Below are 27,136 nucleotides of genomic sequence, written 5' to 3' on the forward strand. Positions count from 1 at the left end.
TTCAGGAGAACAGCAGGATATACTCTTTTAGACCAAAAAAGGAATGAAGAAATTTTAGAACAATTAGAAGTAGAGTCAGTAGAAGAAAAAATCACCAGATACAAATTCAATTGGCTAGATCATGTAAGAAGAATGGAAAATTCAAGAATCCCAAAAATTATGATGCAATATAAACCTAGAGGACATCGTCGACCAGGAAGACCGTTAAGAAGACTGCTAGATGGGGCCGAAACAGGTCTACAGAGGCCTAATTCGTGAAGGATGATGATGATGATGATGATGATGATGATGATGATGATAGTGGAGAGTCATTGATATTCTCAAGTGTTTCCCTACCTTTCCCGGAGTGGCCAGCTTGCATGTCAAAGGCGCCCCTATCCTTGAAGAACGAGGTCGCTGCACCCGCCATTGAAGACATCTGAAATCAATATTCTTTATTAGGCTGATTGTGACATTACTGCCGCGTGATGGAGGTTGAACTGGGACTCTGTACGTGACTAACAATGCATGGAAGTTGATGATTTCACGTTAAGAAAAAAGCATTGAGCATATGGGGCTATTCCATCAAATGATCAGTTGTCATAAAAACGCCTATCTACAACATAGCTTCTACAATGTACTAGGCAAAACCCATAAAACCAATGCTTTTTTCTTAACATGGAATGTTCTATAGATACTGAATTTGGAAGTATAATATCAGAATTTTAAGATAGGACAATACCACATTTAATTTGAAAAGAAAAGGGAAAAATAGAAATGAAAATATGATATTATTATTATATTATTATTATTATTATTATTATTATTATTATTATTATTATTTAGGACTATTAAATTCAGATGTTTGAGATGGGCAGGGCATGTGCGAATTCAGAAATACATATAGAGTGTTAGTTGGGAGGCCGGAGGGAAAAAGACCTTTGAGGAGGACGAGACGTAGATGGGTGGATAATATTAAAATGGATTTGAGGGAGGTGGGGTATGATTGAAGAGACTGGAATTGTCTTGCTCAAGATAGGGACCTATGGCGGGCTTATGTGAGGGCGGCAATGAACCTCCGGGTTCCTTAAAAGCCCTGAGTATTATTATTATTATTATTATTATTATTATTATTATTATTATTATTATTAAATATTAATTGGTTAGAATATTTAATGTTTACTTTAAAGAACTGTAAGACAAAACTAAGACAAATACAATAATTTCTAATACTTCGGAAACGCTTATATTTATTCTGTTACTTCGTGATAAATTTTGCATTTCCTTCTCATATTTATTACGTATGAATTTATACACCAACGTGAAAAAATAATAAAAAAACTTAATGGACGTAGTTGGCATTCACCAATATGCCACGTGTAACAATAATTTCAATCGCGGAAACAACGACCTAATCGGGGAAAAAAAAATGACTGAAAACGAAAGGAAACTCGGGTCGAAAGTGAAACTAAGAAAAAAATTACGTTCGACAACCCGCTAATAAAATTTTCGCCAGGAAAAGAAATGGCAAATAAGCAAAATCAGGGACTTTAAAAGAATTTTTAGAAATCCTTTCGGACGTAAAATTGATCGGCTGAAAATAAGACTTATTGTAACCTCACACGTTATTAGTGATTGAGAAGTGGCATAATTTCGATCCCAAATTTTGGAGTTCTATTTCGTATGAATATGGTATGACCAGTCTAGTATATACAGTCAAGAAGCTCAATACGTAGTAAATATGCATCCATAGATAGTTGCTAGCCACTAGGATCGCTAACATCGCCTCATTACAGACAATGCGAAATAGTACCGGCACAGTCTATAGTTCCTAGCACCCTCACAACTCAAGCTTCGTGACTGTATATAACTTACTAGACTGTGGTATGACTATGAGGAACAAAAAGCTTAAAATGCATTAATAACAGAAAGTAACGGATTCCGGTGTTGTAAACTGTTGTATTTTTATTAATCCTCAAGGTTACAACATACAGAGCGGACGAAGAATCATTATTTCACTAAATTGGTATAGACCTATTAAAGACTTAATGGGCGACGAGACTGGAAGGTTCTTTGGAAATGGAGGGAACAGGAACATCTGAATTTGGTGGCACGAGTCTAACCAATCGTAAATATCTTCTATGGATTATAATTTATTATGAAGAATTCTAATAACTAAAAGCTAACTGTCTTCTTAATCCTGCTCAGTTTCTTTTCTCTCTTATCCCCTCGTTTCGATCTCTCACTGCCAATCTTTCTTCTGTCTGTAGGCTACTTCTTTTTTATATTGTCTTTCTTCCTTGCTGTTTTCTTTTCTGTCATTCATTATTTATATTTTATTTCTAGCCATTATTTTTACGTATGTACTATCATGTTTGTTTCTTTATACTTTTGACGTGAATGACGTTTCAGTTCGCGGTACATTAAAGAAATCTGCATCACTAAACTCGCTTCACACGCGCGCAGCGTGCGAGGTCAGACGCCTTGACCGCAACCAAAACTTCAAATACTGATTACTCAATACTAATAAGAGTTACAATAGAACATAGACGTAATATTATATTCGCAAATTAAAGAACTTCCATACGCTCTTTCTTTTATTGTAGGTTTCGTAGTTTTATACATTTCGGCAGATAAAACAGAAAAGGTAAGCCTACAAAATCTTGAACGTTGTGTTCTTTACATGTCCGTTACTTTAAAAAAAAACTATAGATCTACACATGCAGCGTAAAAATACGCAAAAATTTAACGAGCATTTTAAATACTGATTGACTTTTGTTGAATTTACTAATAATACAGCTGTACGTATAGCAGTATTGTTACATAACTTAGTTATCATGTCTGACTTACAAGATGCAAAACAAATTCTAGCCGCTTACACGAAAGTATACAGACAGTGAGAAGAATTTGCGGGTAATGTCTTAAGCAAAAGGCCTTATAAAATCATGAAATTGGTGTGTTAAGTTTATTGCCGTCTTTTTTTTTAGCTTATCTTAATACAATGAGAATTATATTCCCAATTTAATACATTAAAACAATGCTAGATGAACGTTTTCGGCATTAAAAATTCCATAATCAGATCGTAAGGTTAAAATACGATAAATATCAAAATATGAACACTTAACATTTATAAATACAAGAAATTTACATATGCCAGTTATTAAAATAATAAATTAAATATGTACATATATTAAAACTGGTATTTGATATTATAACATAAGCGCGTGATGCATTAAGACAAGTATTGTATGTTTAATCTTAATCCTACGATGAGGATCACAACATACAATACTCGTCTTAATTGTCCACCGTAACTAGATTGTACTGTTAAAGGATTAGGTACAGCTTACAGCAGTAAATTTTTTGGAAATATTCAAGATTTTTTCTTCCATTATTGTATCTTGTACAATAAATGAAAATTGGTATGTGTAAAACACTGTCCTGCTATATTAAAAAATATTTTTACGATTTAAAAAAAAATTATTTAGGCCTATATATTTTTTTACAAATTCAAAATGGTGGCAGTTCACTGTGCAGTGATGAAGCGTTTCCCTCATAATTTATTCGTGAACTCGTTAACTTTTTCATGTTCTCTGTCTTTTATTTTATTATTGAAACTCATGTTTACAACATCATGCTCTTTCAACTACATTCCTTAATAAATCATATATATTTTTTTTTATTTTGTGTTAGAAGAAAGTACTGATACTTGACCATTTTTTAAATGAATTTATTTTCTATCAGGCAATCTATCAAGGATAGAGAAGTGATCTTTCATCATATTGTAGATATCACATGCACAAATACACACAAAAAATTTCATCACAGAATATTGGGTAGTTTTTTAGCTATGTGGGAAATGCTTCATCACTGCACAGTGAAATGAATTTGGAAAAAAAAAGTAAATATTTTTTTTAATCGTAAAAATATTTTTTATATAGCAGAAGGATAGTGTTTTACACATACCAATTTTCATTATTGTACAAGATACAGTAATGGAGGAAAAAATGTTGAATATTTCCAAAATTTTACTGCTGTAAGCTGTACCTAACCCCTTAACAGTAGAATATAACAAAGCACATTGACGTCGTTGTTTACATTCACAGTATGACTAGGTATGTTCAAGGAAGTCTATAGTTAAGTTGTGTGTACATTGGTTGCTAAAGTGTCCCGGATCCTAAGCCTGATAATAATAATATATTTTAACACGCTTTCCTTGTGTTAAAAGATCTAAGTACTTTTACAGTAGAACTGGCAGTAAAAAATAATGTATTTATTTTTAAGAATTCAAACAGAATGACATAGTTCCCCGTACCCTCGAAAAATCGAAAAAAGAGAGGAGAACTGGGAGGACAAATTTAAAAGGTATGCAAAACGCGTCGTTGCAAGGGGTCGGGGGGGGGGGGCTGTAACAAACTAAATATGTGAGCTTAAAGCCTGTTGGCCACTAGTCTCACTCCGGTTTACGCTTCTCCACTGAAGGATTTCTAGAAAATTTTGAAGGGGAAAGCCGAAAATGGACGTAACCTCTTAGGTACCACATACGCGAGGGGGACGGAAATGTGATCAAAATGATCACGGGGCGGGATGAGGAGGCGATGGCTGGTGTAGATCTGCACATTGAAATGAACTGTGTCATTTCGCAGTGCAGGAGGAATAGAGAAGACTCTGTCGTCTGTTCGATGACAAGGCAGGTGAAGACCGCCAGAAGAGACGCCGTGAATTCTGAATCTGCACATTGAAAGGTTCCCTGTCCTCTCGCATTGCAAATGTATTTAATTATTTTATAGACTCTGAACTAGGGCATTAAGTCGTTTGTTAGAAAAAAGGGGAACTTAAGGGGAAGGGCATATAGGTCCGTAGCCCATTTCTCTTAGGGCTCATCCCGGCATTTGTCTTAACGCCTTAGGAAAACTACGGAAATACCTTAGGCAGGATGAGTTGTCTCAATATAAGAGACTAGCCAATTTGGCTTTTAGGTAATAGGTCGATTGATTATGAATTTAGGATAGATGTAATTATTAATTAATTTAGAGCAGGCCCTAATTAAGGGGTTCATGGTCCTTATAAGTTTGTCGATATTCATTGATCGTATAGGAACATGCATTAACCCCGATAAACTCTCGATAAGAATACGCATACACATTGTCTGCAATAGAAAACAATACAAGGAAAGTAAGGGGACAGACAGACAGACAGACAATGAGTTACAGTAACGCGAGTGTGTATATGGGTCAGCAGCCGCCCGTCCGTCGCATCGAGTCGCGTCGCATGACAATGAGGTCCTTGCTTGGCTGCCTGCTTCTGGAACTAAATGTCCCCTGGCCTGGGTGCACCCAGTACCGTTGGCCCACGCGACAGCACAGCACAGCTGTAGCGTGTGCGCCTCCGAAATCAGTCCATGTGTTTCTGTCGCGTGCACCGCTAGTTAGGACATTCATTAATTGGGTGCATCTCCGGCTTATGTAACAACCTAAAAAACGCCTACTCTATAATGCCGCTTTTTGCATACAACTACGTGAATCTTGACGCCTCAAACTTTAGCATTTTCTTCTTCGTCCTCTCACTTATCAGACCGAAGGCCTCTTATTGTGTTTTAACACATTTATAGAGATTTTACATGGGAAATCAAGTATTATTTGTAATTAATATTATCTTCCCTGTAAGTTTGGCAGAAAAATCGTACAAGGAAAAATGTTAAGGGATTAGAAATACATCGAAATGCACTGGCTACTATTTTGTTTTCTTACTAGGTTAATAGGAATTAATGAAATAAACTTCTAAAATGTAAATTCATTTCTGTATATTGGAGGTGAACGGCACTATATCACAAATACTGAATTTTACAGGAGACCTAAATGAATGTGTTATTTACCTCGACACCATACGGCATTCTAGTACCCTTTCCAACAGGCTAAATCGCTTATTATTACGCGTTAGAGGTAGTGCTTTGCACAACTGAAAGAGCGCGAAAAGTAAAATAAAAACATGTAAACACTTCAATTTCGTAAAAAAGGGGCATAGTACTCTTTACCTTCGGTGTACAAATTTGCTGCAACATTTTACATTTTTCTTTTAGAGTCTATTTTCTTATTTCTGTTGCATAGTGTTTTAAACTTAATTTGACTAAAGTATATTAATGTAAGATTAAAAATCATTTTTATTGTAAGAAAAAAAATCTTGTAGATAATATTTTACAAACTCTACTATATTATACAAATATCTACAGGTTAACCATAAAAAAAATAGATTTTTCTTCATTGATTTTCACATGGAAATGATGATGATGATGATGATGATGATGATGATGATGTATGTATTTATTCACACTGCAATGGGTATATACCCGGTGGCAGTGGTAACTAATTACACTCAATAATGACAATAATAAACTTATTAATAAAAATACAATTAATATTAATACTAATAATTAATACTAACAATAATTTATAATAATAATAATTAATACTAACAATAATTTATAATAATAATAATAATAATAATAATAATAATAATAATAATAATAATAATAATAGCAACAGGGAATATCCTAAATTAAATGAAACGATCACTTAAAATAACATTTGAAATAAATCTAATTTGTATCTTAAAACTAAGATCGAACTAAAACCCACGAGTATGATATGTTCATATCTGCACAAGTACCTTTCAACATTACACTCATTTCGCTGTCAACTCACTCACTGCACTGGAATTACGACACATTTCACTGATTCTATCCTGATTTCACTAACACTTCAAAAACATTTCACTGTTCAAATACTTTGCACTGCCACTATAAACTATAAAGCTTCACTGACAGAACACGTTTCACTTACACAACACACTTCACTGACACAACATAATTCTTCACTGATACAACACTTCAATAACAAAATATCATTTACACCCTTTAAATACTGTGTATAATTACCGTGTATTAGTAGTCCTTAAGCCTATTTTTAAATACATTTTTGGTTGTTGGTAAAGCCTTTAGTAAGTCTGCAGGTAAAACATTCAAGTCCCTGATAGTAGGATTGAGAAAAGAAAACTTTCCAGTGTCCGTCCTCTGTCTTCTGTCCCTTAGAGAAATTCATATTGAAAATATCAACATTCCGATGAGGATGTAATTTATTGTATAATTGTAACATTTAGAAATCTGGGGAATTTTTGTGCGATAGTATTTACCCTTGATATGAAAAATAAATTTCGAAATTTTGTATTAAGCTTAGGTGCATATAATGTTATATAATAGAATAAACCAACACAGTCCAACTTATTGTTAATAATTTTTTAAAGAAAGTTTAAAGATTGACAATTTCATCTAATTTGCGAATTAGTAAAATGGAAATGTTAATATTAATTAATTAATATTATCTTCCCTGTAAGTTTCGCAGAAAAAACGTACAATGAAAAATGTTAAGGGATTAGGAATACATCAAACTGTACTGGCTACTATTTTATTTTCTTAATAGGTTAATAGGAATTAAAGAAATAAATAAAATGTAACTTCATTTCAGTATATCGGAAGTGAATGCCACTATATTATTACAAATATTGAAATTTACAGGAGAGCTAAATGAATGTTCTATTTACCTTGATCCATATGGGATATAATACCCTTTCCAACAGGCTAAATCGCTTATTATTACGGGTTAGAGGTAGTTCTTTGCACAACTGAAAGAGCGCGAAAAGTAAAATAAAAATATGCAGATACCTCAATTTCGTAAAAATGGAACATAGTACTCTTTACATTCGATATACAAATTTGCTGCAACATTTTAAATTTGTTTCTTTTACAGTCTATTTTTTATTTCTGTTGCACAGTATTTAATATAGTGTTTTAAGTTGACTAAAGTATAATTAATATGAGATTAAAAGTCATTTTTATTCTAAGAAAAAAATCACTGATAATATTTTACAAACTATACTGTGTTATACAAATATTTACAGATTAATCATTTTAAAAAATCAGATCATCTTTCTTCATTGATTGTCATATGGAAATAATAATAATAATAATAATAATAATAATAATAATAATAATAATGATAAGAGAAATTATAGCTGGCGTACGTACATGACTTCGGAATAAACTGATAAATCTGGATATAAGATTGAGGTTATGATTAGATAGGCGTAACTTGAGAATAAAGAAGCAAATAATATGATACAGAATGCATGATTCTAGAATTCTTGGAAATTACCTTCTTCAGCTCTTAAACGTAGCTTTATCGTAATAAAAAATGTCTCATTAACTTAGTTGTCGTTCAGGTAAATTATAGCGCTAAGTTTGGAATAGGATTGGTTTTCACGTATCTTAAAACTTACTAGCTTTTGGCTAAGTTACGACTAAAGTGTAATGGAAGATGTGACTGAATACAAATTCTGCGTTTTCTACCCACTTAAGTCAGATGTTAGTGAAAGTGAAGTTCAAGTCATGTTTCTGAATACGGCCCTAAATTCTGAAGTGATACCATTTAGATATGTTACAAAACTCGAGCTTCGAGAATTTAGCATTTGAGAAGCTACCATACTCTTAACAAAATAGGAAATGCAGTCATAACTACTTCTGTCTAACATGGTACAGTACATGAGATAGCCGCAGTTGGCTTCCTAATTAGTAAGCACATAAAGTTAAGTAAGGATCGTCATGAACCCATGACATATAGATGGAGGAAATGTGGTGTTGAAAGATAACACGCTTAAAATTAAAACTTTAACTACCGTACTTATGCCGTATTCTGAAGTGTATCTTGTATTGTAGACCTTGAGGTAGGTTTCCACTCTTGTGGGAATTCACAGAAAAGAGAGATTATGTTACGTGCTTAAAACCACACATGTCATCACACTGAATATTTTGGACAGTGATTTATAGTAAGGGAGACACCCTCAAATCAAAATTACTATGCTATTGTACACAATATATAATTCTGTGATTAATAAAGGGTCTTTCTTGAATATTTTAGCAAAGTCAGATTGGAATACAGTATGTATTATATGTCTTTCTCGTGTTAAATTTTACCGTACCTGGTTAACATGTTCCAGCCTCTTATCATTTCAGATCATTTCAAACACGTTGCAAAGAACACAACACAGTCATAACAAAACTACAAAACACTTCCACATATGCAGGACACATCACAAATACTAACCACACCTACAGGGACGTAAACACAGACATGGAAATTCTACATATTCAACCAAAAAGCCAGAAACTAAACACACTAGAACAATACAAATATATAGACACACAAAAACACATCGAAATTAAATTCCCAACACACAACTCAATTTCAGAACACACACACACACTCTTTGACTCCACATTACACTACACAAGCACACCCCCACAGGAAACAAAACAAAATGCGCCAAGACCAGCACCAACCAGTTCTGAAGACGGCCCATAACAGGCTGAAACATGTTAACAAGGTACGGTGAAATTTAAGACAAGAAAGACATATAATACATATTCCGTGTGATATAGTGTTAAAAGTTGTGTAATCAAGATGTATAAAATCAGATTACTCACAAATGAAAAATAATAATTTGCATTTATCAGCAGATAAAGCAAAAGTCATGGCTTTCTGTGCAAACCATCAGATAACATCGAATATTGCGATAAACAGAAGAATTATTAACAGATGCTAAGATTTAGTCAGCATATCTTAGATGCGACATATGGATGTGATCAAGATTGCACGTCTATTTCAAAACATTTGATACCTATCTAAAAACGCCCTTCGGAAAAAAGTCGAGAAGCGTATGCTCAAATTTGATGAAACTACTGTTCTTTGTTCATCCATTTATTGGTCATAAAATATGCTCGTTTTCAATACCTATAAAATAGCAAGAAATCAGTTCACACTGCGCAATTGTTAAGCCTACGTGACCGTGATGCTATGCAATTTCTTGATTAGTTATCTCCTGCGAATTTGCCATGCACAAATAATGGGTGTGGTAGATTTTACTTCTAATATTTGCTTCATTCAAAATAGCTCTAAATTACCGTTTATTATTTCGCTGTTTCATAATTTGATGACTTCTCTTGTTTACGATAAACGAAGAACTGAGTATCAATATCTCTAACGTTCTACATTTTAAATAATATCCAGAACAAATTCTGATCAAAATAAACGGAGGGTCGATAGGAAATCAAAAGCCGATCGACCATGAAATATTAGGAAAATAAAAAGTAAGCTTAAAGCAAATATTTTATTAGTAAAAGGTGTTCGCCTGAAAACAGGTTTCGCTTAGTACGGCGCCGTTCGAATAGTGACATGGGCAAGTGGCAGCCACTTAGCGGTGTCTCTCACGTCAGCTATCGACAACAAAATCTCGCGACTTGTAAGTTACATTATTTTAAAAAGGTAATTTATCAACTTACTGTTTAATATACCTCTGACTGAGGTTCTGGCTGATATGTACATCTATTATTAGGCAGTACATCTCACTTGACGATGTGTCAGAGGAATAACAATTGTTTGTATGCATCTGAAGTCTGATTAGTTTAATATGTTACTAGTCAGCGATGTATGCAATGGAGGGGGGGGGGAGGAACTGGTCACCCAACTCATTATCTCCTGACTTAGTTGCCTCACAAAGACATCTATTTGTAAGTCAAAGAACTTTGTAAGACGAAAATCCGCCTAGCCCGTAATTTTGCCGAATTAGGGTTCGTTTACAGACTATAAATTTACAACATAGGGCTTTTGGCTTCATTTACCCCATAAAGGAAGCCAAATTTTAGATTTTCCACCCTTCAGAAATTGATTATCTTCAATCGCTTTTGAACCTGAAAACTTCGCAACTAGAGACATGCCCTCCAAAAACAACACTTTGTTACTTTAGATGAGGTGTGATGTAGTGTTCACCGCATGTTACGGGAGTAGTACCGAGTGTCAATTTTGTGTGAAGCCATAAAAACTTCAAATATTGATGAAACCCAACGACCTACATAGGCTTTAACCTTCTGAAAAATATATCTGTTCTAGTTTTATTATCGCAATGTCAGTATGTACTGGTACTGGTATCGAACTACATAAAATATTTTCAGTCCAGCGGAATTCCTGTGCGAATATATGAACCTCGGTGCTAGGGACGGCAGTGAACACGAGTGGAAATTCCTGATCGTCTCCCCCACGAAGGGAGCACAGATTTGTTTTCCCTCCTGCCCATCAGTACATTTATTGCTTTCGTTGGCAGGAGGGGTCTTCTATTTGTTTTACGGAAACACTGGGTGATTCGTCAGAACTAGGAGATAAACACTGAAATAAACGAGCTCTTAAAACTGGTCCAATGTTGTTCACGTCAATTACACTTTTTTATTTCCTAACTGATGGCATTAGACATAAACACTCAGCTGCAAATGAGTAAGTTATTCGAATGCGTTAGAAATAAACTTTATGTTTTCCATATTGTAGGGAGTAGGCCTATTTATGTAATTAATGGAGATAAATACAAAACATTCCTTCTTTAGCCTTCCCTTACGTGATTTCAGGCTTTGGCTTGCCTCAGCCATTCCTAAGCCATATGCTATATTTTACCCTATCCTGTGTTAATCTTTTTGTCTCCTGTACGTCTCATTTGTTTCCTAACACATTCATCCAATATACCGCAGTCTAGTATATACAGTCACGAAGCTCAATACGTAGTAAATATGCATCCATAGATAGTTGCTAATCACTAGGATCGCTACTATCGTCTCATTACAGGCAATGCGAAATAGTATCAGCACAGTCTATTGTTCCTAGCACCCTCACAACTCAAGCTTCGTGGCTGTATATAGTAGTCTGTGCAATATACCTTTTTCTTTCTATTTTAGGTCTTCCTCTTCTTCTATTTCCTTCCTTTCTAGCCTCTTATGAGTTTATTTTGTAAAAAAAAAAAAAAACACTTGACAGTAGAACATTTGAAAGAAAACTCCTAGTTTTTGTACTGAAAATAGATTGACAAATTGGGCGGTATTATCGATTTTCATTGATTATGGGGCTCAATTTACAGGACTAAATTTGTCATCTCGGGATCTTTTTAAAGTTGAGGGCTAATCATTAATTAATTTCGGTTTATTTCAAATTTTTCCTTTTTCCGTTCTTTCGTAACTCTGTCATAATAACTAAAGCATTGTACAATAATAATAATAATAATAATAATAATAATAATAATAATAATAATAATAATAATAATAATAATAATAATAATAATAATGATAATTACTATTATTATTACTATTATTATTATTATTATTATTATTATTATTATTATTATTATTATATAATACGCATGTTCATAGGCAATATGGAGTTCATAACCTTTTATAAAAAAAGGACTATACTTGCAAAATTCACACTACTTTAAAGCTGTGGATATATACTGCAGTCAAATAATTGTATGCAGGTCTTTCATGGCGTGAAATGCCGTCAGTGGGATATCTTTCACGTTGAAGTTTACATAGTCTCTAATTATCTGCCACGAGTCTAACGTCAGAGCTACCTCCTCCCTTTCCATTTAATCGCACTACTCTATCAGCCGCGTTACGTCATTAAAGTAAAACAATTGAAGGTCACGTCGGAAACACAGTAGGTCACAAGAAGGTATACAAACAGCAAAACTCAGTAACAGTTTGGCCCACATTTCTCTTCAGATCCTCTTTATGCTTCTGCTGTAATTGCCTACATATCATAGTGGTGTTACCCTGGCTTTGGAATTCTTGGAAGATGAAAATGGAGATATTAAACTAACTTTAATGTTGATAGCGCTGGAATAGAACAGACTACCCGCGAGACAACGTGCTTGATTAGTATTCGAGAGCTCTGTCTTCGATATCCGAGTCAGACTATGATATTACGTTACATTATGCATACAGTATAGGGCATTATTCGAATAATGTTTCGTCTAGATCAGTGGTTGTCAGCACTCGCTGAAATGGGTAGAGTGCATGGAGGGTAAGGAAATATGCTCCGTCGTGCATAAGGGATACAGAGACAGCATACCCGCCAGCAGCGACGATTGCACGCTAGGGCAGTGTCTTGTCCGCGGGTAAGAGACGCTAGCCCGAGAGTGCAGTATTTTGATGACCGCTGATCTAGATGATTATTCGAATAAATATAAAATAAAAGCATTTTTATTCAAGATTGATTCATTCGTGAATAACGAATAGTTTTTTAACGTTAATTTCTTACAGTTATGTACGTACTTTGCGCTGACAACTGTTTGCAAACAACTATAATAAATAAGTGGTCAAATATTTGGACGAAGAAAGAATTTTGAATAATTGTTCTTAATGATTTTACCACTTACTTACAAATGGCTTTTAAGGAACCCGAAGGTTCATTGCCGCCCTCACATAAGCCTGTCATCGGTCCCTATCCTGTGCAAGATTAATCCAGTCCCTATCATCATATCCCACCTCCCTCAAATCCATTTTAATATTATCCTCCCATCTACGTCTCGGCCTCCCCAAAGGTCTTTTTCCCTCCGGACTCCCAACTAACACTCTATATGCATTCTTGGATTCGCCCATACGTGCTACATGCCCTGTCCATCGGAAACGTCTGGATTTAATGTTCCTAATTATGTCAGGTGAAGAATACAATGCGTGCAGTTCTGCGTTGTGTAACTTTCTCCATTCTCCTGTAACTTCATCCCTCTTAGCCCCAAATATTTTCCTAAGCACCTTATTCTCAAACACCCTTAACCTATGTTAACCACTAAATTAATAAAATATTTACATCTTCATCAAGGCATTATATTAATTCTTGAAACCTTTATGTAACATAATATCACGATGGTGGAGTAAGACGACCACTGTCGCTTTGTCCTTAATAAACTCAATATATCGAGGATCTTCCCGCCTTGAAAGTCTGATGTTCAACGGTCAAATTCGTGTCCGGCCAAGAAGACACTTCGACGTCTTATGACAACAGATAAGCTGTGAGATCCGTATCAATTATTACACAGTTATATGTCAAGGAGCATCCTGTCATTAACGTCATGTGACTGACAAACTATATACAATAGATCAGCTTTTAGATTAAATTCCAGAACGATCTAATCTTAAGTGAACTATATTTATAAAAATATAATCAGCAACGCCTCCACATTGCCACAAACTGCGTCACCATGAAAACGGCATGTTGTGTCACGTACTGTTATTTATCAGATCGAAGTTTCCATATTCAGATAAATATGAAACAAAGGTTAAATCAGGGAACAATAAGTCTACCTGTAGAGTCGAAGAATCATGAGTGCCAAAATTAACGAAGGACTGCTTTTACGGCGAGAAATTATGACTACGCATAAAAAAGCAAAAACGTCTTAAAACCGAGTACGACGGCGAAGAATACAGCTTTAACATCGTGCGGAAGCCAATATCGTGGGTGGATTACAATTCCACATGGATGTTTATCCGTTATCATGATGTACAAAAAAAGGAAAAGGTCAACTAATGTCTAAAAATAATGAAATGAAACTATTTATCATTTGAAATAACTTTTTAACAGTCTATGACTTAACTCTGAAACATCCTGCTAACTTTTGAAGTCGTCAGATGTCAATTTTACAGATATGATCTATTATAAGGGACATATATTGGTTAAAGTCCCGCGCCCTGGCATCGTGGTCTAAGACATCCTGCCTGGGACTCGCGTTACGGAATGCGCGTTGGTTCGAGTTCTCGTGGGGGAAGAAATTTTCTCATGAAATTTCGTTCAGTGTATGGGACCGGTGTCCATCCAGCATCGTGATACACTTGGAGAGCTACGATAGGTCGTGAAATCCGGTTACGAAAGCCAGCTGTAACGGCTGGGGAGATCATCATGCTAACCACACGATACCTCCATTCTGGTGGGGCGTCTGGCAGCGAAACCAGGTGGCCCGGGTTCAATTCCCAGTCGGGGCAAGTTACCTGGTTGAGGTTTTTTCCGGGGTTTTCCCTCAACCCAATATGAGCAAATGCTGCTTAACTTTTGGTGCTGGACCTCGGGAAGCTAAATAACCTAAGATGTTGAGAAAGCGTCGTAAAATAACCTACTAAAATAAAAAAAATTCTGGTGGGATGATCGTCCACCTCTGCTTCGGCATGTGGACGTGAGACCAGAAACCGGCTGGTCGATCATAGTCCTTCATGGACTGTAGTGCCTCGGATTATTATTATTATTATTATTATTATTATTATTATTATTATTATTATTATTATTATTATTATTATATTGGTTAAACCAGTGCCAATGTCAGTCTTCGACTATCCTGAGGTGTTGCTGTTCTGTTTCTGCGTCTCCCCCCTCATGTGGTAGCTATTAAGTTGCGTCCATTTACGGCTTTCCCATTCAAATGTCTCTAAAGTTCCTTCAGTGGAACAGCGAAACTCGGAGTGAGGTAAGCAGCCAAGAGCCTTGGAGCTCACACATTCACTTTTTCTCATATTTAAATTCCCTTACAAGAAGACGCTTTTTTCCTTACCATTTAATTGTTTGTCCTCCCATTTTCCATTGACACTGTCATTGGCAAGTTTAGCGTGTAGATCTTGTGATTTTCCGTATGTTTTAGTCTACGTACGACTCTACGTATACAAACTCAGCTACTTCTTGTATAATTTTATTATCCGTTATTTTTGCCCTAGTTAGATTAATACCAATAAACGCCATGGATTAAGTTTTTTTCGGTTGATATTTTCATGTCGAATTAATTGTTTTAAGTAATTATTTGACTTCCCTATATTAGGTAGCTTCCCAGTGTCTTGCTCACCCGTTGAAAGAGTCTCAACTTATGTACGTGCAATGTACTTTGACAAGAAAATATAGAACAATGCTGCAGGTTGTGAAAGTCCTCGACAGATTTATTACTGTTGTTGTTTACTCAACTGTCTGAAGACAGGTCTGAATGTCGCAAATGATACCAACATGGCACCACTTATGAGGCAACTAAGCCAGGAGATAATGGGGTAGGGTGGTTTTCCTTTCCCCCTCCATCGCATACATCGCTGATTAGCTACATATTACACTAGTCAGACTTCGGATGTAAACAAACAATAATATTCTTCCTCTGACACATATCGTCAAGTGAGGTATACTGCCTGATAATAGATATACAGTGATGGCAAAAAAAACCGGACCGACCCTTATAGTTGAGTTCAGAGCCTTGTTCACTCCAGAGCAAGATATACTGGTAACGAAGACTCTCATGATTCGAATCCTGCCTGGGAAGGAAACTGTTTTTTGTTCCTTATTCAAATTTATTCCCAATACTTTTCGATTGCTGGTAACATTCATGTTTTGGGAATAATAAGTTAATTAAGAGTAAAATATCGCTGCAATCGAAAAGTATTGAGAATAAATTTGAATAAGGAACAAAAAAAAAAAAAAGGTTCCTTCCCCGGCAGGATTCGAACCACGAAAGTCTTAGTTACCAGTCTATCGTGCTCTGGAGTGAACAAGGCTCTGAAATCAGCAACAAGGGTCGGTCCGGTTTTTTTGCCACTACTGTACATATCAGCCAGATCCTCAATAAGAAGTATGATTTATTACCAATTATATTTATTTATGCGACAACGTTCTGAAGATATGTGACGTAAAGTTATATCAAGAGGTCGCGGGTAGGAAACTATGTGAGCTCCAAGCCCGTAGGCCATTTGTCTCATTCGTGTCGCCGTTCCATTGAAGGAACGTAGAAAAATGCTGAAGGGAAGAAGCCAAAAAGTGAACATAACCTTTTAATTTCGACTTTAAAAGAGAAAAGAAATGTCGCAAAACACTATCCGAAGGACGGTTTTGCAGCATCAGAACAGATCACCTACAATATTTGCGGAGACGCAGACGAGAGAGGTGAGCTTTACAAACCTCACTATTTAAAGAAAGCGAGAACTTTAAACTGACAAGTGAGTGAGTAAAGGACAAAATTAACTCTCGCAGATGTCCCCAAAGATATTTCACCTTAATTCTAGAGCGAACAAAATGAGATAGCTTCAAACGAGTTATAAGCAAAGAGACTACAAACGTGTCAAAATTAATGTCGCCTTCGGAGGTATACATAAGTAAGTGTAAACATAAAGATTTGCTTGTATGAATAAAACAGTTACGTGTAACACACCTATTATTAAAAGCTACGTTACACCAAAGTAAAAGAACGCAATACTTATTAAAGAGCAATATGCTTCTGTAGCTGTCCTTCATGGACACAAAACAATTGAACAACTTAACGAATAATTAGGAACGTTTCATTGCAAAGATCATAAAACTTATTGCGTAATTCTTGTACATTTGCAGATAAAAGTCGGGCAATAAAATTACACAATTCAGTCGACTTGCTCGAACATTCTACAAGAACTGAAGTACATAGTTACATACATACAGCAATTAGCTCTGTCTACGAATTTCATTGCGATAAATGGAACAATATCTATGTAATTAATAAAATAGCAAGATTAATAAATTTCGTAATTTTTTCTACAGTAATCTCACTAGAGGCTTTGATTTATCTAGAGAAAATAAAAACTCGAGTGGAATTTAATTGACTATTATACGATTAGAAGAAAGTATATAAAGATTAGAAGAAATAAAGTACTCTAATACAATAAAATATTAATTTTCTTACTAAAATTCTATTTCACTAATGTTAGCTTCACCAAAACGTTTGAACGGAGCAGCCATTTTCAGTTGACTATCTTCTTTGCGGTATACAAATGACGATCGCAAAGCATGTTTTATAGTACCGTAAAGAATTTGCAGTTTGAAATGTTGGCAAACATAGAAACCAATGGTAGACAGGTGATAAAAACATAAGAAAGACTATAAAGATTAGAAGAAATAAAGTATTCTAATACAATAAAATAAATATTAATTGACTTAATACAAGAATATTTATTGAATGAGTTTCAGCCAAATGACTTATCAGTATTTAAAAGACAACATTTATACATATTTATACGTATAAATAATAAATTGAAGTTAATAATATGTTGCTAACGTTTTCGCCTATATAGGCATCTTCAGGCATATGTTCAAAATATATTATGTGGTACATTAAATTTTACTGATATTGGCATAATAATTAAATAGATAATTAAAGAATCTTAAAATAAACATATTAAAAATACATAAAAAATTAAATAAATGAATGATAGTTTTGTTAATTATTGCTTTCGATTAATTTATTTGTTTAATGGTTAAAACCAAACTAATATTCGAAATCTACTTCAATTTTATAACAATAATTAAAACAACTATTAATACACATAAAAATTACAATAATTATGTATATTAAAACAGGTTCAATTTATATTAATGTTACACCTGCATTTAAGGTTCATTAATTGAGAAATTATATCTTTATTAATGTATTGCACATGATCGTATAAATGTGTATGTATTTTACAAAATAATGGTTTGTGTTGTCGTGTGTTATATATGTCAAGCATTTGTTGTTTTATTAAAGTTATAATTGTAGCAAGGTAATATGATCTCATGATATTTCTTTTATTTTTTAAACAATTTGAAGCAGTGTATTAAAATGTGCTCCTTTACAAAACCAGCTGTGTTAGTTCTGTTCTATCTGAAATGCCTGGTCATAAGTTTATACTTACATTATTACATTATTCATTGCTTATTAATATGGCACCAGACGCTGGAATGTTAAGTGAAAGGGAATTAACAAGTAACTCTAGGTCCGTAAATCCTTGACTTTCCTCTTCTCTTCCAGAGAAGAACATCACAAAATTCCGTTACTTTATAGACCCAAGTTATATAAATGCTTGCACATTCCTATTCACGCTTCTAGTGTAGAGATATAAGGACTGGAATGTCACTATGTAATCAACTTACAATTTCGCCAACATTCTTTTACCTGATAATTTCTCTTTATAAATGCTTGGAATTTAGGAATCCAAAAGCGACACCACTGACCTAGACTGTGACTAAAATATTCGGCCATAAATCAAACCCTAACAGATCCTAGTCGTTAAGGAGAGATGGTTGTTTAGGTGTGTGAAAAATGAGAAAAAAATTGCCTGAAAGCAGCCCGGCATATATTTGGTGCTGAATGATGGAGCTTTTCGCTATTGAATGCACCGAGAATAGTTTCCATCTAGTTCTTTGTAAGATAGAAATAATTTGTTTAAATATTAAAGATTTTTTTAGACTATCGTTACACAAAATGACATTGGTGTACATTTCTCAGAAACTAATTAAGTTAGGATTATGATATTTTCAGGTTATATTAATAGATACATATTATTCATCTCCATGCAGTTATTTTAAGGTAACTAAAAAAATGTCTAATTCATGTCAACTTTTATAGTGGGAAAAATTAATTTTTTCAACAACGAATTTCAAGAAAAACTAGAATCTACCTTAATAAATCAGGCGGTGTCACATTTGCTTAATGATCCAGGGATGTGCTCGGACATAGGTTGATTCCAGTTTGATCTAATTACCTAGTTGCGTTTTTCAGAGGTTTTCCTCAACTGTAAGACAAATGTCAGATAATCTCATGGCGAATCTTCGGCCTCATATCGCCAAATATTACCCCGCTATCACATATTCCATAGCGTCGTTAAATAACCAACTGTATTACTCAGTCGGTATGATGACTGCCGGGCGGCGAGCTTTGAATTTAGCACAAAGAAGACCGACAGGCCTTTAACTTCTCCCGCGTCATTCACAGACGGGGTTCAGAGTTCAAAGACTGTATGTTGCCGCGTTTCTCACTCAGTTATCAGTTGTATCCGTTTCATTGGTAGTACACGCATTTTTTTATACGGTTATGGTGTGCCATGCAAGTCGCCAGTGTGTGGATATATTATACTGTATAAATCTGTTTATGTCTTTTCTCCATTACTGTATCTTGTACAGTAATGAAATTTAGTATGTGTGAAACACTGTTCTTCTGCTATATGAAAAATATATTTTTACGATTTCAAAAATATTATTAACTTTTTTTTTTTAATTCAGTTCACTGTGCAGTGATGAAGCGTTTCTCACCTAACTAAAAAAAACTATCCAACATTCTGTGATGATTTCTTTGTGTGTATTTATGCATGTCGTGTATACAGTATGTTGCAAGATCACTTCTCTACTGTTCTCCAACCAGGAGATTAACCGTGAAAGGATTGTTTTTACTATTACGTCACTTATTGGAGCGAAGTAGATAGATAATATTACCGTTAGAACGTCAGTTTAAAAAATATGCACTCTCCTGCATATGTTATTTCCTGTATGGAAGGATTATAAGACCAGGAAATTAACTGTGATCTAATTTTGTAACTAGGGTAGTATAAATATGTGTGCATCAGTGTTATCATTTGTGCTTTGAGAGTTAGCCAACGGAGATGCGTGTACCCACGTGACCTTATGACATCTTATGACATCAACATTCATTCATAGCATCACCCCACTGCGTCTCATTCCTCTGAGACTTTCTCCTGGTTGGAGTACAGTACCTTTGATAGATTGTCTGATAAAAAATAAATTCATTTTAAAAATGGTCAGATATCAGTATTTTCTTCTAACACAAAATTAAAAAAATATTATTTATTAAGAAATATACTTGAAAGAGCATGATATCGTAAGCATGAGTTTCAACAATAAAATAAAAGAGAGAGAACAAGTTTATGAGTTATGAGGGAACCGCTTCATCACTGCACAGTGAACTACCACCATTATGAATTTTGAAACATATATATATATATAAATAATACTTTTAAATCGTAAAACTATTTTTCTCATATAGCAGAAGGACAGTGTTTTACACATACAAATTTTCATTATTGTACAAGATACACTAATGGAGGAAAAAAAGCTGAATACAGTGAAACCTCTCCTTACGGACACCTCCAAGATACGGACACTCCTCATATACGGACAGATTTTGCATCCCAACTGAAATAATATAAAAGTAACGATAAATTTAACTCTCGTTTACGGACACTCTCAGACACGGACAGGGACAGCTGTTTCACAGTCCTAAAGCTTGCTTTGGCTCCTGACTGCGGACAGAACTTGGATTTCAAGACATAATGTGTTACAAAAATGGAAAATTTAGTTTTGAGAACTGTACAGAAATTCTTAACATGAAAGAAGACAATAAGGATCCCGTAGGCTACCACTAGCCCAGCCGACTACCCCTTGTTAGTTGGAGGCGGGTGGATAAACAAAGTCATAAAATTTAACCTGTCCGATGGGTCCAAGGTTTTCGCGATCGTGAAATTGTATTTAACACATGATAGGGTTAGTACGGTAGGATTATTCTCTTCACTTCAATCAGTTGTTCTGTTTCGAGAGACATTGCACCTGAACGTAAAATTTAAGTTGAAAACTGTAAATTACAGTACTGTATAATTGTAGACCTAGAATAAAATTTCATGGCACAATACTGTATTTTCCTTTTTCGGTCTTATCTACTGTAGTTCAAAGTTGCAAAGAATTTACTGTACTACTGTAGACTGTATTTAAAATTAATCTACAGTAATACATTTCATTTAAAGTGTGAAGGGATACATAATGCATATTATAAATTTACTGTTCGATTGGGGAGCCTCCCTCTCAATAAAGGACACGTCCCAGATGCGGACAGATTGTTACGTCCCTTCAATGTCCTTTAATAAGAGGTTTCACTGTATTTCCAAAATTTTGCAGTGTTGTTAAATAACCAACTAAAAACATAAGAATGACTAGTCTGATTAGTGAACTATGTTACTATAGCCGCCCTACCCCATTACCTCTTGGCTTGGTTGCCTCATGAGTGATACCTTATTGGTGTAACTTATGCATGAGGTTTCAACCTGTCTTCGGAATGCTGACTGAACATGCATTCCAGAATGACTGCTAAAAAACATCCCATTTCTTTGCTGGACCATCGGTCTAAGCTGAATTCTTTATAACGTAATATGAGATCTATTCTTCAGAAGTTTTCATTTTCGGAACAATATATTCGGTTGGAAGGGAAGGAAAGAAAACACGCTGCCGTGAAGCGCGGATGTTCTGCATCTATGAACAACGAAGTAGCAGCAACTTCAATTGAACCGTACCTTTCACTAAAATGGGTCATTACACACGAAACACCGGCCTTTTTTGTGGTCGCAAACAAAACAAAAACTGTAAAATGTCAGATAAGTAACAGTATTTTGTGAAACTTACAATGGCTGTCACCAATTTTACGGTCTGACTCCGAAATTTATAAACAAAGACAATACAGCCATCCGTAATAAATCCACGCCGCAGATACGAGATAAGGCAGGTGGGCCAAACACCTGGCAGCAGACAGGAGAGAAGTCCGGTGCACTCCTGCAAAGGATGCTGCCCGCTGTTTTCGAATCGTAATTGCCTCATTTCGCAGAAGACTCTTTTGGGTTGGTAGTACTGATGCAGAACACAACAATAAAAGCGTTCTTATCCGTTGCAAAAACTTCGATATCAAATAAGAATAATTGCATTACGTCTTTTTTCTCCATTTAATCCACTTTTTCATCCTAATTGGATGATCAATTAAAAAAACGCTAACGTCTTCACGGGAATATGTTACACGTACAGCGTTTCTCAAACTATGGTCCGCGGACCACCTGTGGTCCTCTGCCTTTGTGGTCCTTCAAAAAAGACAGAAGAAAAAATAAAATTCAAACGAATTGCGTATCACACTATAGCTTAAAATCTCAGAGTTTGGAAATAACATAAGGCAATCGAATTTCACCTTTTCTCCCAGTACAGACATTTTATGAAATTTATTACCCTACCCGTCTATCGACTTCCCATTCTACTCTCAGCAGCAAAAGAGGGATTTAAAGCACTATATACGTGGTGTTTCTCGACATCTTTTCCCTGCACATCTGGCGCCGCACCTGTAACTCAGCCAGGGACCACCCGAATTCATAACAGAGGACCAAAGTATCGAACCTTAATTCAATTTTAAAATATAAGTATACTGGCATTAAAATACGCTACGAAAATGATAAATTTGCTTTCGAAGGGAACAAGAGTAAGGTGGTCCGCAGAACTGTTCTTACTTTAAAAAGTGGTCCCCAGTTCAGAAAAGTTTGAGAAACGCTGTGTTACAAGATATCACACGTTGCACTTGCACACTACTTCGGATCAAGAGGCGAGACCTGGCATTTGAGCTACGCGGGAGGGGAAAGGATTGGAGATCAGAAATAAAGTTTCCGACACGGAAATACAATTAAGACTAAAACCTTGTTTCCCCCCCCCCTCCATACCTACTGCCGATATAGCCACGGCGCGTGATGAGGTTACATTGCAGGTCTTGCCTCCACCACTTATAACAACTCGAATTCGTGATAAACTTATAATAAAATGATGGCTCAGAATTCATATGGACACAGAGTATGTGGAAGAACTCGAAGAAGCTTGATCTTAATAAGTCTTCTTTATTTTGACTCGGCAGGATTGTTACAGAGAGGTTAGAAGCAAGGTTATTGAGATAGTATGGAATGGGAAACTAGCAACTACCGAAGAAAGTATCGGAATGGTCACCAACAGAAAGAGAGGAAGGTCATGTAAAGCATGGATGGAAGGGGTTTCAAAAGCTATGGAAAATAATAGAATTGGAAGAGAGTCAATGGAGAGATAAAGTTGGCATAGGGAAACGAGAGGCAACCACTAAGAGTGGAGAAACTTCTGAAGAAGAAGAAGAAGAAGAAGAAGAAGAAGAAGAAGAGGAGGAGGAAGAAGAAGAGGAAGAAGAAGAAGAGGAGGAAGAAGAAGAAGAGGAGGAAGAAGAAGAAGAAGAGGAGGAAGAAGAAGAAGAAGAAGGATTTTGACTCGGATTTCCTAGATTTTACTCGTATTTGTTTTTGTGGGACTATTCTGTAATTATATTCCTGAGAATGTCCATCTTAAACGTGTTATTGCATAATTTATTTCTTGGAAAATATATTACCGACAATAGAAAGCAAAATAACTCCAAAGTGAAAAGTCGACGTCATCGTCATCATCATCCAGCTCGTGTATTTCACGCAGTGTTCCGTTGCATTCAGAATAGACTCTGACATCTTTAGAATGGTCATCCCAATTGTCAATGTATAACTTGAGGCTTTCCCGGCGTTCGATGTAGAATAATAAAATTACTCTTCTCGGGTTCTCAGTCAGGTGAGTTGGATGTTTGCTTCCCAGCTTTCGATGGCTAGCTCTGCCATCTTCTTCAGGGAATGAAGTCATGGGACTTGAATTGAATTGAAAGAGGAGGAGTAGGAGGAGAAATTTGAAAGGTACGCAAAACGCGTCCTCGCAAAGAGTTCGGGGCTGAAAGTAACTGAATATGTGAGCTCCAAGCTTGTTGGTCACTTGTCTCACTCCGGGTTACCCTGTTCCACTGAGGAAGCTATAGAAAATGTTGAAGGGGAAAAGCCTAAAATGCACGTACCACATACGCGAGAAGAGGGAAATGTGATCGAAAAAATCGAAAAATCGAAAGAGAATTGGGAGGGCAAATTTAAAAGGTACGCAACGCGTCCTTGCAAGGGGTTGGGGGCTGTACAAACTAAGTATGTGAGCTCCAAGCCTGTTGGCCACTAGTCTCACTCCGGGTTACGCTGCTCCACTGAAGGAGCTCTAGAAAATTTTGAAGGGGAAGCCGAAATTGGACGTAACCTCTTAGGTACCACATACGCGAGGGGGACTGAGATTTGATCAATTGATCACGGAACGGGGCGAGGAGGATATGGCTGGTGTTTGCCGTTAGGATGGCGAGACGCTGTCATCTGTTGTTCGATGACAAAGCATGTGAAGGCCGTCGGAAGAAGCGCCGTGAAATCTAAATCTGTATTTGAGAGGTCCCTGTCCTTTCAAATTGCGACTAATTGAGTGACCTCGTATATTTAATAGACAATTTATAAGTTCTTAACTAGGTCATACGTCGTTTATAATAAAGGGGGATATATGGAGAGGGGCATATAGGTCCGTGGCCCATTTCTTATAGGGCTCATCCCGACATTTGTCTTACCCTGAGGAAAACCACGGAATACCTTAGGCAGGATGAGTTGTCTCATATTCCATGTCTAGCCGGTATATATACGTCAGTAGAGCTTCCTGCTGCGGTGCCAATCAGGAGCTAGTTCCTAATCTCGGCCGCCTGCTGCATTCTAGGACTAGGAACCATCTCCTGATTGGCCCGCAGCAGGAAGCTCTGCTGACATATATAATCAGCTAGACATGGTCCCACAACACTTCATTCCCTGAAGAAGATGGCAGAGCTAGCCATTAAAGCTTGGAAGCAAATATCCAACTCATCTGGCTGATAATCCGAGAAGAGTTATTCTAATTATCCCAATTGTCGTCTGTAATTCAAAAATTTGTTTCACACTCCTCAACTGCGGCATTCTTTCGAAATAGCTTCTCCATTTCTGCTTATATTTGATCAGTGAGGTTCGGATAAAATAGCTATATCAGGATAGGCATCCTTGGTCCGTGTGTTTTGTTTACAAACATTAACTAGCGTGTCCCCCAGCCGACAGTAGTGACGACGTATATTCAGTTCCTATCGGCTGTACTGTCCATTCACTGATGTTTTAGCTAGGGGGTGGGGGAGTGCTCTTCCCAGCAGGTAGAGTTTTAGCTAGTGGAAGAGGGTAGTCTTTATTTAGTCTGAAGCAAGTCAAGTTCCTATCCTTTACAGCTATACAGCCTATCCTGATGCAGCTACTTTACGCGAACCTCATTGATTAGTAAAGCAGCATCTAGTGTCACTTAAATAGATTTATGACCAGCCTCATGATCTAGTGGTCAGAGCTTCTGGCTATAGTTCATGAGGACCCGGGTTCGATTCCCGGTTAGAGCACAGGAATTTTTCCTTATAGGGGATTATTTCTGTGTTCGTCCATGGTCTGGAATTTATGTTAAGTTTAGATTTAAGACCTCTCCTGGCACCACATAATCATAATCATCCTATCATATCATCGGGGTAATGTAACTCCGCCTTCCAGGCGCCTCAATCTCAGAAGTGGGTTACATGCAACTAAGCCACTGCCAGGAGAGAAGACAAGAAATGTCGAAAAGACAACCTGGTGGAATTGGTTAAAAAATAAATAAATTTATTAAACACGAATGTGTACTACTTTCTAGGTTTGAGGCCTCGCAAAGTGAAGGTGATTGTAAAATATTGGTGGGATGATAATGTGAGAGGAAATGGAAGAATCCGAGAGTAAACCCTCGCGCTCGCTTTTTCCACCACAAATTCCTTCGTAACCCAGACGGGTGGCAATTTAAATTCTCTAAAATTTTCGTCATTTCTCTTTGAGCCTAAAATTGTGTAACTAGCTCTTTTGCGCATGAATATAATTACATCAGCAATTATTCCTTCTTATCTTGCTTTCTGGTTGTCCAAGGTCGCTCCCACATACTAAAGTTGGTTCCGTCAAAATGACACGTCTTTCATTAACATCATTAGAAACAAAGTAGGCTTAAAATTCTGTACATAATGGTTAAATACTACTTTGACACTGTGTGAAAACATATAAGGCAGAATCTCTTCCAAACATGACTATTTGCTGTAGTCTGTATGTTTGTTGTTTCACTGTTGACCGAGTTATATTTTTATTCTCAAATTTTGTATTTCTCCCCTAATGTTTTTGTTCATTTTTTAGGTATATTTATGGAAAGATAATGATGTTATGGAGGACAGGAGGAACTGTAGAATCTGGAGGAAAGGTGCTCCAATTCTCTCATCAATAAAAAACCTCGGTTAGCTCACTAGGATTTGAAACCTGGTTCCCAGTGTGAACAACTGTTGCTATAATCATTTATCTAACAACCTTTAGTCAAGATCAGAATCTTTGGTACTTATATCTCCAGATATGATCGATAAGAATCTTCGACTACTAGACTGACAGTCTGTAGAATTCCATAATTAATGTGAAGGTAGTTTACAAGGCGAAATTCACACAAGTGATGATAGGATGAAAGGCGAGGATTTTTTATTATAGTGAACACAGAACAACTATGAACATGAGGCGGGGCTAGAAGCGGCCGCTATTTTTCAATCAGCCACTAAGATTACTGCAACGTTGTCTAGTTAACGAAACGCGCTACCTCTCTGTTGCGAAGTGTTTTTATTTCTTTCGTTGCGCGCACAAAATGTGTAGCATAAGATAGCTACCGTATTCCATCTCTGTCACTCTCGCTGTGTCTCTCTGGTAACAGTGCTTTCAACATCATTT

At 36.0% G+C, this 27,136-nt stretch overlaps 1 protein-coding gene across 10 annotated transcripts in view; it reads left to right on the forward strand.

The window, feature by feature from the left end:
• The window catches only part of LOC138716256 (uncharacterized), a 395,104-nt gene that overhangs the window by 269,607 nt on the left and 98,361 nt on the right, over positions 1-27,136 (forward strand). The gene's annotated exons all lie outside the window — the stretch shown is intronic.

Source organism: Periplaneta americana, chromosome 16 (genome assembly GCF_040183065.1).
Source record: "Periplaneta americana isolate PAMFEO1 chromosome 16, P.americana_PAMFEO1_priV1, whole genome shotgun sequence".
In the NCBI taxonomy this organism is placed as follows: Eukaryota; Metazoa; Arthropoda; class Insecta; order Blattodea; family Blattidae; genus Periplaneta; species Periplaneta americana.